Below are 12,487 nucleotides of genomic sequence, written 5' to 3'. Positions count from 1 at the left end.
AGCAAGCAATCCACTTCTTCAAGGAAATTACATTCTAATATGGAAAGAATACACATAGAAGAATGCAGGAAAGGGGATAAGGTGGTATGTCTGCCCATATTTATGCATTCTATTTGTGTGAACATACATACATTGACATACACACATAAGATGAGCCAAAGCACCTCAGATTGCCAATAATCTGTGTCCCAAATTGCATAGTCAAAGAAGGACATTAGGTTGTAATACATTTGCAAATTGGGTACTGCTCATTACTTCAAATGTCCATATTTTGATTTCATTTAAAATAATTTTATTAGTACTTTTTTCTTTTACTTCAGTAATTTTGATCATGTAACCCACTGTAACCCTCTAGAACTGAACCATTCTTTGAAATATTTTTATTCCTATTTACTAAACATTATATGCCAATAGTTTAATGTTAATGTTTCAACCAAGGTTTTAGAATGGCAGATCAATATAGAATAAAATGAACTTTGAAGAATTTATAAAATGCATATTTCTCTTTTGTAATGAATATTGAAGCCAGTACTTTAATGACCTCCTAGAAAGGCTCTGCATTTGTGGATTATGGAAAAAACAATAACAACAACAACAACAATAACATGCTATTCTTAGAAGAATCACAATTTCACAGGATCCAATACATAAAACAAAGATAAATAGGTGCAAGTAGGCTACCATATTATCCAGAAAACTATAAATATATGCTTAGAAAAAACGATGGAGCAGTCATGCAATAAGACTGAGTGACAGCAGATTAATAGATTGTGTGCTTTTTCATTTGCTTGTGATATTAAAACATTCAGAGGAAAACTCCGGGGAATTCATTGGATACTCTGTGGATGATTTATGAGCAGAGAAAGAAAATCACCAGAGATAATAAGGAACAGATGAGTTGCTACCTGCATAACTGGAAGGGTTACTACATCAATGAAATCAGTTCCGTTGAAGAATCAATGTATAAATAAAATATTAAAATAATAAAATAATTTAAATTATACATTTACATCCCAATGTACCATATTTTCCCTTGAACACATATTTCAACTTATTGGTTCCTACAATTTTGTCATTATGAGCATTGCCTCCAGCAATGGAGGTCATTTATAACTAATTAAATTTATAATAATTAAATCTTACTGTTTCTGGGATTGGGTGAGTTGCCCATTAGATGTCAGACAAAGAATCCATCATCAGCTTCTTGGTAATAATGCTTGGTCTTGGTAATAATGCTTGTCAAAGATTGTATTCTGCTAATCTGAGTCATTTTGTTGCAATGACACATCATTGCAAGGCTTAAGTGGAAGTTTAGAATATGGTAAAGCATGTGCATTGAGCTATACTTCCCTTGTGTTGGAAATGGCTTTCTGCTGGTCCTGAAACTTCTTGGTCAATGTCCCTAAAATTATTGGCTGAAATAAATGAGAGCATGTATGTTCATGGAATAGAGAAAAACACTAGATGAGAAGACTAGGCTCGTAATACCAAAAAGCCTTAACAAAACAGGACTCAAACTGGAAATCCTATTATTTGATTTTTGTGCCTGCTCTCTATCAGAAAGAGAAAATGACAAGAACTAAAAAACTAACTTACTCAATAACATTTTCACAAATTACATCCTTCAATCCATAGACAACTATTTGTTTCCTACCTCACGTATATCTACAGGTCTACATAATATGAATAGATGTTCAGAATAATAACTTTTATATATTGCAAGATCTTCAGCCTTAAGAAGATTCAATTAAATTTAATAAACATGGTCTAGGATTTTTAAGTATAATTAAAATTAATTATGCTTAATACTCATTGCTTAAGGCAGCAAATTTCAATAATGTAACTTTCTGAATGTTTTTATCAATCAAGGAATGACTGAAAAAATTATGATATATGAATGTAATACAACATTACTGAGCCATAAGAAATTATGACATGAAAAAATGGCAAAGAATCCTGGGACAATTTGTACAAGCCAGTACAGAGCAAAGTAGGCAGAACTAGAAGAACAATTTATACAATAATCAATAAATCTGTAAACATTTATTAATTACTATATTCCAGGCACTGTGCTAAGTACTGATGTTAAAAAAGTGGCAAAAGTCCCTGCTCTCAAGGGTCTCATGATCTAATGGAGCAGACAACAATAATACCACAAAAACGAATGATTCTGATAAACACAAGAACACCAAAAATTGAAACCATGATTCCAGAGGACTGATAATAAAGCATGCTACTGTTATGCTGTCAGAGGTGATAGACTCAGGAAAAGGAATAAGGTGTATATACACATGTTCACACACATAAACCAATCAATCAATAAACATTTATTAAGCATCTACTATGTTATAGAAACTGTGCTAAGTGCTAAGGATATAAAAAAAAATCTGTAACTGAATAGGTATATATTAACATATAAACATCCATTAATGGATAACAATATTTTATGTACATTTGTACATGTGTATAAGTACATTCTCATATTCCATACATATTTTTGTACATGGTCAACATGGGGATTGTGGATTTGCTTTGATGATGCGCATATTTGTTACAAGTATTTTTTAATGCTAAGAGATAAGAAACATTGGAAATAAAATTATATTAATTTCAAGAAAATAAAAATATACTTTTAAATTGTATTGAAACAAAAAAAAAAACTAATGTATTATTTGTCTTAACTTAAAAGAAAAAAAAATATAAAACCAAAGGTTCTAAGATGCTCTTCAATAATTCATTCTTTTTATTCTGGTCTTGTGCATTAGACAATTATGATAATCAGCTACACGTGATTTTTTTTTTGCTTTATTTTTTTTGGAACTGTGACTCAATCAGTATAAGGTATTCACAGTATAGAAATTCACTCCTCTGATGAAGATCCACTATTTTCCTCAAAACTAATAGTCACTGAGAGTTGCCCAGGACACAAAATTTCTTAAGAGACTTGCCCATGACCACACAACTATTAGATGTCAGAAGCAGGAATTGTCTTTTTGCCTTCAAACATGGACGTTATCCAATATACCTTGCTACTTCTTAATATAAAAATACATTCTGCAATTATCCAAGAATCAAAAATGTATAGGAGATTAATCATATGCATTAAATATTTGCCTTTCATTTGTGAAAAAGAAACTGGGAAGGCTTTCTGGGCAAAGAAAACAAACTTTATTAAGAGAAGCAAAAGTGGTAGTCTGCAGTCTGCCCAGTATGGTCTGAGATCACGAGGTACAAAATTCACAGATACTTATAGTTCTCCTGATTCATGCATGACTTCAACTGGTCAACCCATGACACATATGGTCAATCTATGGCTCAGTCAGGTCTTTTACTCAAGCATAAGTCTAGGGAAACTTATCACATTTGCAAGTCTTACATATGCCAGGCTATCTTTTACATCATAGATCAGGTCCACCTTTTTTGCCCAGTATATTTTAATATAATGATGATTATAGTTGCACTCCTCATTTTACAAATGAGGAACTGAGGCAAACAGAATTAAGGCGTTTGCCTAGGTTCATACAGATAGAAAGTGTCTGTCTGGATTTAACTCATGTAGGTTAGTCTTCTTAAGTCTAAGACCAGCATTCTATCCACTGCAACACCTAGTTGCCCCCAATAGAGGACTTGGGAATTAATAATTCCCTTGTTCTCAACTTAATACATTAGAGATTTTGAGGAATTTCCTCTTGAATGAGATCTGGTTAAGCTCACTTGGTTGAACTGAGATTTCTTCTTGCCACTGGGAGAATTCATTTGCTCTGAGTATTGTCTGGTATATGTTTTCATCTGTATACTTTAGTTGAATTTTATTTACTATTGATGTGTATAAATCAGTTTATGTACTATTTACTACATGCATTTATTGTGGAACTGGTATTTTGTGGGAAAGGAATTAAGTCTTGGATATATCACTTGGGGCATATATTCTCCATTAAGGGATATATTAGGAGTGCAACTTGAATATAAAATTTATTCCCCCTGAACTACCAATATTTAATTTGGTGGATAGATATAATTCTCTCTGAGGAGAACAGAGCATTCAATATTGGCCTCAAATCCCTGCTTCATGACTGGTAAGAATCAAAGTCTCTCTTGGGGAAAGGCATATGAAAAAGACTTTTCCAGAGATCTCTATTGATGGCTCTCTGCAAGCTATATTTAGACATACATATGTGGACACATGCCGGCCATATGGGTAATACACAGCACACATTACTTACATACATGTTGCTTCCTTTGATCATCATGAAATCTCCATGAGGTAGTTACGATTTTTATGCCCATTTACAGATGAAGAAACTGAGATTAGTAGGTGATAGGTGATAGCTGACATGTCTTGTGTCACATTTACTGTGTCTAAGACAAAGTTTGGGCTTTGGCCTTCCTGGCTCTGAATTAAATACTCTATTTACCAGGCAAAGTGATATTTCCATTTTAACAATGGAGAAGGCATCAAAATTCTCTTAAGATGAAGAGAAAAGGTAGGAAGAGGTGTGAGGTAGCTTCTGGAGTTTCTCTGCTAGGCAACAGCATTGGGCAAATTACATTTACACTTGAGCTACAGCAGAAGTATACTATAAATAAACAAAATCTTGCTCAGGATTCTCTGGTGAATGAACCAGCAGCAAAGTAAAAGAACAAAGGTCATGAGAGTTATCAGTAGGAATGAAAGAGATATTAGGTTTTCACTTCCAGAAATTACGGTGGACAAGGGAAATTACCTAGTGACTGACAAATATAATCATATTAAATTTAATAATTATAAATTTGAAATCATCCATTTGGTTGGATGATTTAATGGCACAAGTGCAGGATGGAGTGTTGTTGGTCTAGATGGAATTCAAGGGGATCCCCTTCAGTTGGGGAATGACTGAACAAGTTGTAGGATATAATTATGATAGAATACTTACTATTATGCTGTAAGAAATGGCAAGCAGGATGGTTTCTGAGAAGCCTGGGAAGCCATATGAACTCATGTAAAGTGAAGTGAGCAGAACTAGGAGAACAATGTACATAATAAAAGCAATATTGTGGGGAAAATCTTCTGTGAATGACTTAGCTACTCTGATGAATACAATGATCCAAGACTCTTTCAAAGGACTGATGGTGAAAAAATGTTATCCCCCTCCAGAGAGAGACATGATGAACTCTGAATGAATATCAAAGAATACTTCTTAAAAAAATCTTTATCCTTATTTCTTTCTTTGCTGTGTGTGTTTTCTTTTGCAACATGACCAAAATGGAAATATGTTTGGCTTGACTTGACCCCACATTGAATCAAAATAAAATTGCTTGCCTTTTCAAAGAGGAGGGAGAGGCAAAAGAAAGGAAAATAATTTGGAACCCAAAATGATTGTTAAATATTTTATGTGTGAGTGGGAAATATTTATTGAAATAAACTGTAACATTTTTTTTTCAAAAGTATGCAAGTTCCTTTGGAACTTGTGTTTGTCTTTAATTTTGTATTGGTCTCTCTAGCCCTTGGCATTTAGTAAGCACTTATTTTTCATTCCTTTTATTCCTTCCAGTTTGACCAGTAGGGCATGTGAGGAGGTGATGGTACAGCATTTGCCAGGCAAGTCAAACACTAGGCACAACTTTGACCACCATCTCCCCTCCCAACTAGTTGGGGCATCTCATAATTGCCACTCCAAAAAACAATAGATTTGCTTCCAGCCCAGGTCCCACAGCTATCCTTTAAGGGATAAATTACTGCTGAAAGGAAGTCCACCTTCATTGCTATCAGCAATAACTGCTGACCAGCTATTCATGTACAGTTAACAGTGGAGCAGAGAAGGAGTTTGCAGCTTTCAGAGATATGGTGAACAGTGCCACATTTGCTCATCAGAGTCAGAACACTCACAAACATCAGGATTGGGTTGATGAAAATGATGGGTAAATTCAAAAATTGCTAAATGAAAAATAAGAACTCCACAGGGTTTACTAGTTGGACAGTTCATCTGTATTTAAGAAAGGCAGTATTTAACTCAATCAAAAGTAAAGTGCAATTGAAGCTTACAGAGATTCAGAATATATGGCTCAGTAAGAAGGAAGATGAAATTCAGTTTTATGCCAGTAAAAACAATCCAAAGCACTTCTATAATGCTCTAAAGACTATTTATGGGCCAAAGACATATGTTGAATCTCAAGCTACTCAGCACTGATGAAGCCATGCTGATCAGTGATAAAGACATGATCTCTAGAGAGATGGGCTAAACACTTCCACAGTGTTCTCAACAGACTGTCATCGACCAATGCTGTAGCCATTAAGCTAAGGTTGAAGGCAATACCTCTATAGCCAAACTTACAACTGAAGAAAAGGTATTGATGACATTAGGCTCCTCTTGTGTGGCAAAGCACCTGGCACTGATGCCATTACAGCAGAGATCTACAAATCAAGGGGTGCACTTCTCATACATAAGCTGAATGGCAAGAAAAGGTTTTCTCCTAGGATTTCAAGGATGCCTCCACTGTCCATCTCTATAAAGGAAAGGGAAAATAGATTGTCCTATGACAAGCACAGGGAGGTCTCTTTCTTGGTCATTGATGACAAAATTCTTGTCAGAGTCCTTCACTGGAAAGAACTGATAAATATGAGTATGTATAGAATGATTTTTACATGCAACACATATGTGTGTATGTATGTATTCATATATATATGCAAATATATACATATACATACACACATACAAGCTTAAATCTATCCCTTATGAAGTAAACCATACACAAATACATATGGTAGATTGCCTAGCATAATATAACCACATCAAAGAAAGTGCTGTGCTGTATAAGCAAATCAGAATTGTAATAGCACATAGGAAACATGAGATGTGCAAATCTAGAGACGTCTCCATTCCAAATGTTCAAATAAATTATTTGTGCTTTACTGGTGGTAGAACCTTCCAAGCTCATAAAAGACTGACCTGTTAAACATCATACCTTGACCCCAACATCATAATGTCATTGGTACTCTTCAAGTACTAAGGAAGAATAAGGAGTATCAAGGAGGGGCTCCTTAGTCACTGCACTCTTAAAGATGTAAACTAAGATATCTGGAAGATAGGCCTCAGGAAAATAACCTTATAAGTTAATAGCAGAGAGACCAGTGAGAAAGTGCAGAAACATTGACATGATGCCCAGTCAAAATCAGTAAAGATGTGATACATTAAAGGTAGTGACAAAAACTATGAACAGTACAATAACTGCCAGAAAACTTTGGAAACTCTAGATTTTCAGAAGTGTGAGTGGTATTTCTGCATATGTTTCTGGAACACGTTAGCTGATTTTGTCTCCTCAAACCCATTGTATGTATAAATATTTTCTGGTCCCTTTATATAACAATTATTTTTAGTAGTAGTAAGCTTATTTGTGGGAAAGAATGCCACTGGTCTATGGGACAGGGCATTGTTATAGCAAAACTTAACTTCCTATACTCTTTTGTTTTCCTTTTGATTTGAGCTAATTTCTGAGCTAACTTCACACACACACACACACACACATAAGGATTTGTGAGCCAAGCTTTTGAATGGATGTGGATGAATAAGTACCTTAAAGCCTCAATAACTTTTATAAGGGACCCTTCATGTGGGAAAAGATGGCCCTGGTATTATTTGAAATACTAACTTTCCCCTTTTTATCAACTTTCGTCTCTTCTCTACACCCAATTATTCCTTTCATTATCCCACTTTGACTGTTATTATATTATTAACCCCTATTTATCTGGCCTGGATTCACAACCCAACAGTAAAGTCAACAAATATTTGTTTAGCTTTTACTATGTGTTATGTATTCTGCTAAATATTGGTGATATAAACAAAGGCATAAACAGTCCTATCCTGGAGAAGCCATTGGTCCACAATTATAATTTGTTTATTCTTACCTTATATTGGAAGAAATCTAAGAGAAATATGAGGACAATTCAACAAAGTAAGAGATAGATTTAAGCTTAAGGATACTGGTTCTCAATGAAGTGAGATGAGGAGAGAGGAGCTGTATTTTGAGTCAGATGACCTGGCTTTGAGTATTACTTATGATCTATATGACCTTGAACTAGTCTATTAAACTCTCTTGTCTTCCATTTCTCCATTTTTAAATAAGTAAATTGACCTTGAAAAATCTAAGCATCCCTTCTGGCTCTCAGATTCTGATTCTTATTTTTCCATTCAAAAATGGGAAAATAGCTTCTGGATTCTATCCCAAATTCTAACTGGGCTATATTCACACTGCTTCCATATATTAAGCTATGAAAAAGTGATGTAAGTTTTTACAAGTCAACAGTTGAATGTTTTTTATCTCCACTACTCTGAAAATGTAACATCAATAAACTTAATTAGTATCTGAGTGGGTCCTGATGTTAGGATGATTTGCAGCTGAAGAAAAAGGAAAAAAAAAACTTGTGAAGGAGTGGCAGACAGCTGCAAGGTGATGATTAATCAGAAAAAGTACTGGATTTAGACTATAAAAAATCAACTCTGGTAATTGAAAAGGTCATCCCATTATCACGGGGCAAAATATTCTAAATTTAGAGATTCAAATTTGGAATAGATGTTTCATAAGAAAGAAATCACCGTAGTATACATCATAAGTTAAAAGAAGATGTGAGAGAGTATATAATTGGAGATACACACAGTGTTTAGTCTAACATTATATTATTTTATTTTTAAAATATTAAAAATTCATTCTTTTTCATATTAGTATTAACACAAACATTAATATGGTGCATATTTCTCAGTTTCTGTATTTTCCAAGAAACTTAGGCCATACCTTCCCCCCACCAAAAAAAAACCAATAACATTGTAGGTAGGTTTAATTATGGATAAACTCCCAACCCAGAGCACTCAGGGTTTCAGGTATATCTTTTGCTCGCATCCATTCCCAGATAGTAACTTTCTTATAAAAATTTAGCAGCATGAAACCCTTAGAGATTGGTATAATGTGTCATTATACATAATTTCTAACAATCATTCCTTTATGAAATATTTGATATTAGGTCCCACTCAGGTTGCTCATCCAATTTATTTTATCGAACATGTTTCATCTTTTATTTTTTAGTATTTTATTTTCCCCAACTACATGTAAAACACTTTTAACATTTTTTTTAAATTTTGAATTCCAAATTCTCTCTCTCCTTCCATGTCCTCTTCCCTCACTGAGAAGGCAAGGGATTTGATATAGGTTATTCAAGTGTAGTCATTCAAAACATATTTCCATTGTACACTGTGGGTCAGTATTTCCTCAAGTAGCTTGCTCTTAAGGTTTCTATTTTGGCCCTAGTACATTCTGTTAGAGGAATCCATGCACTGAAAAATACTTTTCCTACCACATTTTGGTGACAACAGATGCTTTCTGGTTTCTGGTAATGTATAGTTATGTATTCCTGGTAATATGTTCATTTACAACCTCCCACAGTTATGACACATTTTAGTACCTACTTCTTAGAAATTCAATAAATACACATTCTAAAGATTTGTTAATACTGATATTCCACAAATATGTAGCAAAATTTAGTAATGCTTTTCCTTGTACATATGAGGCACAAGTTTTACAATTCTTAGTGACATCTCTAGTCATCTTAAGGTAGGAGAAACTGGGTCTTTCTACATTTTCGGTTCTTTATTGATCCATATGTCCAAGGTCATCATGTGAGACCTTTATGACTATTGAACTATTTGCTCTGGGTAGCACTAGCTGCTTTCTGTTTCCACATCTGGAATGAGTCATAATATGATGCACTTCCCTATTTTACAAGTCTAAATTCTGTCAGTACATCAGGATTAAGGAACCTTATTGCTGCCTGGAACTTAGGATTTTTAGAATATCTATCTTGCTTTTTGACTTGTATTACTTTTTAACCCTTCATTAACCATCTATTCTGAATGTAGTACTTGAAAGACTATTGTGTCTCAGCTAGGTTAAATGAAGCCAGCTTCTTCAATGCATTCATTCAGTGAATACCTATGAGAAGTCCCTAGTTCTTAGCTATATTTCCATGTGGCTTTAGTAAAGATTCTTGCATATCAGAGACTGCTTTCACCCCTTTTCTGGCATCACTATAATTCTGGCATTCTTTGACTTTCTAGATATGACATTGTATTCACTTAGCCTGACCAGGCCTGAAGTATACACCGAAATAATAATTGGCCATTGCTACTGTCCATCTCTGGCAAGCAGAATCCAATCTTTGCATTGATCAAAATATAGGTCAATGGATAGTTGTCTATTTACATGCTTCATATGGTTATTCTTTGAAATTATTGATAGGCTACTTTTAAGTCAAAAGTTCAATATTGTAGACAAAGTCATGAGGCTCATTGTTAGTCAGATATTTTCTGATAAATGAAATGGTCCTCTTGAAAATCATTCTCTTCATGAGTTCCCAAACATTTAAGGGTAGCATATGCGAGGAGAACAAAAAGGTTAGTTTGGGTCTGCATAAGCCAATATCTGGCTCATGAATAACGTAGTTGAGTAATTCTTAAAATACTTTCTCACCTATGTCAGTCCATGTTTCTACAAAGGCATTTTGTAGGTTTTCAGGTGACTTTGCCTTTCCTTCTCTAATTACTTCCACTAATCAATATATAGCATTATATAAATGCTCCTCAACATCGTGGTTGACTGTTACTAGGTGCTTCCTAACTTATCAATGATCTTCTTAAAATATGGTGTCCTAAACTGAATGTAATACTGTAGAAGTGGTCTTGCCAAAAGAAAGCACAGTCCTATAGGGACTATGGAATTTTTAATGCAGTCAAAGTTTACATTAGTTTTCTTGACTATCTTATACTATTAATTTAAATTGAACTTGGAGTACAAGAAAGGCTCCAAAAGTTATTAGGATACAATTTCCCTTCACTCACCTGCATAACAGAAATCTTACACATCTGTGTTGCCCAATTATTGAAATAATATATCTTTATTGTTTTAAAGCAATTAATGATAATATTAATATTTATTAATATAATAATAAAGTCTTTGAACATTATATTTTGAAGTGTAAAGGATCTGGGGTTGTATCCAAGAACAACTTATACAGCAAAGTTGGATATAATCCTGAATGGAAAAAAAAATGGACATGTGATGAACTGAAAGACTTTCAAGTATTTGTAACAAAAAGACCAGAACTTAATGGAAAATTTGATATAAGAGATCCAGAAGAAATATGAGGAAGTTATTAAGATTAATTATAAGTCACTGATTAAGGTCAAACTATTTATTTATGATATATGAAAATGTTAATATTAGTAATTATTACTAGTAGTATTATTCTTAAAAACATTATCATTAATAAGGTAGTTTGAAAGAAAGGTTGGGACCAAGTTGTGTATGATGAGATGATTATAAAAAATAAAAATATATAAAATTGGCTAGGAAAAGTTTAAAAGGAGAAATTATCTCATGGAAAAAGGGGTGTGAAAGGAAGATTTTAAACAGAGGAAGCAGGTAGGGGCGGAGGGCCGGTAATATTGGAACCTTATTCTCATCTATGTTGAAGAGGAAACTACATATACATCTGAGGAGTATATTTACATATATATGTTTGGGTCTAATGGTAGCCATCTCTAGGGTTGGAAGAAGAAAAAAGAAATGTACATGATAATTTTGTTGTACATGTGAAAGGAATAGCAAGTTGTACATAGTAGATCTGAAGTTTCATGTGCAACAATCTTTTTTTTAATTATACTATCGTACATGAATGTTCGTTTTGCTCAGTAAATGAAAATGAAAATTTAAAAAGCTGATTTAAAACAATAAAAGTAATTAATATTAGTAATATAGCTCATGCTTTATAGAGCTTTATGATTCTCATACAATAACAAATAGAAAACAAAAGGGACAGTTAGGTGGCACAGTGGATAGAGCACCAGCCCTGGATTCAGGAGGACCTGAGTTCAAATCTGGCCTCAGACACATAACACTTATGACCCTGGGCAAGTCACTTAAACCCATTGCCTAGCCAGGAAAAAAAAAACAATATTTATGTTTCACTTTACTGATATTATTTCCCTTGGGAGAAAATTGGACTAGATTAATGGGCTAGTCTTACAGCTTGAGAATCTATTTTTTTATTATTATTATTCTTTAAGATGGTCCCCATAAGCCATGCTGCATATGGCTCTTTTTCCTTTCAATCTAGTTATTATAGAAATTTCACTCCATTCCATGACATCAAATACAACATTGATACATAGGACACCCAAATCTTTATCTCCAGTTTTGACATCTGTTCTGAAAAAAACAAACTTTCTTCTCCAACTTCTTTGAGAACTCTCCACCAGGATACTGAGATCTCAAGCTAAACATGGGACAAATTAGCTTCTGTTTTCCCATAAAGTAACACCTCATCAATAAAAAGAGCTAGAGAAGTAAAAGGTGAGCCAGTCCATTATCTTTGCCAAGAAAATCCCAAATAGTGTCACAAAAAATTGGACACAACTGAAACAATAATACCTCATTCTCACAATGGATCAAGATTATTTTTTTT

The sequence above is a fragment of the Vombatus ursinus genome, unplaced genomic scaffold (genome assembly GCF_900497805.2).
Source record: "Vombatus ursinus unplaced genomic scaffold, bare-nosed wombat genome assembly UNPS02014810.1, whole genome shotgun sequence".
NCBI lineage: Eukaryota > Metazoa > Chordata > Mammalia > Diprotodontia > Vombatidae > Vombatus > Vombatus ursinus.
This window is presented reverse-complemented; position numbering follows the sequence as displayed.